Source organism: Hyaena hyaena, unplaced genomic scaffold (genome assembly GCF_003009895.1).
Source record: "Hyaena hyaena isolate Hyena2069 unplaced genomic scaffold, ASM300989v1 scaffold_1518, whole genome shotgun sequence".
Lineage (NCBI taxonomy): Eukaryota > Metazoa > Chordata > Mammalia > Carnivora > Hyaenidae > Hyaena > Hyaena hyaena.
In genome coordinates, this window is record NW_024082151.1 from 129,401 (window position 1) to 130,694 (window position 1,294).

Here is a 1,294-nt window from a genome sequence, read left to right on the forward strand (position 1 = left end):
CTGGAGCAAGTCATGTCTCAAAGCTCTGTCATGCTCCCCAAAAATAACCTGTATATTACACAGAAATCATCTCGGGCACTTTAAAATACTAGGTAGATTTATAGAGAGATCCAAATAGAATCAGAGTGGCCTCTACAGGATTCTTAGATGGGGGGTGTGATCCTAAGTCTCCCTGAACTTTCTTTTAAATTCTGAAGTACACTCTATAAAGACTAATGGCCCATTCTCAGCTCCCTTGTTTTTCAAATGAAGGCCTTCAAGGTGGTGGCTGTCATGCCCTTTTACCGCAGAAACAGCTGCTTGGAGGCATTCACTTTACAACTCAGGTGTGATAGTTGCAGGCTTATGGTTTCTACAATTTAGAATTCTTGATGCCAGACATTGGGATAGGGCACCAGATGGAACACTCAGACCTAAACTAACAACTAAGATCTTGAATGAATTGGGAAAGCATTTTATAATCATACTTTATTCAGTGTTCTACCAATTCCTCTCTCTTTCTTTCTTTTTCTCCCCCTCCCCCATCCCCGGCTTCTCCCCCTCCCCCTCCCCCTCCCCCTCCTCCTTCTCCTCCTCCTCCTCCTCCTCCTCCTTCTTCTTCTTCTTCTTCTTCTTCTTCTTCTTCTTCTTCTTCTTCTTCTTCTTCTTCTTCTTCTTCTTCTTCTTCTTCTTCTTCTTCTTCTTCTTCTTCCTCTTCACTCTTTTTCTTCCTCCTGTAATTCTCAAAGGAAAAAAATAGGTTGAAAGAATTCCACAGACCAACCAGTTTTAGAAACGTTAAATATTATATTTCACATTTGATGATTCATAAAACCCATTGAATATAACGGACTTTGTGATATCCTGGGCTAAAACCAAAACATGACAAAGCAAATGCAACAAAGCTTAAACTATTTGAAGGTTTCCATATCTAGATAGCAGTGAATTCATATGATTATTTCCCTTCACAGGATGTAGCCTGATCAAGAGGGAAGAATAATTTTTTGGCGTTGAAAAGGAGAGACCAAGAGACAAAAGAGAAAATGAAGCCCCCTGGGAAATCAGAAATGGGACAGTAACATAGAAGAAATGAAATGCAAAGTGAAGGCCTAATTGTGGTTGGATAATCTTATGGTCAAAAGAAAAAGCCAGTGGGTTAACGCTACTGACAAAAGATGGTGAAGGGATGAACCTATGCTGAATGGAATTCTTCCAATAAATTAAGAAGGAGACTAATTGAGACAATGTTGGAGCAGCACATTAGATGTTGATTGTACATTAGAAACACAGGAGGAGATTTTTAAGACGTGTGGAT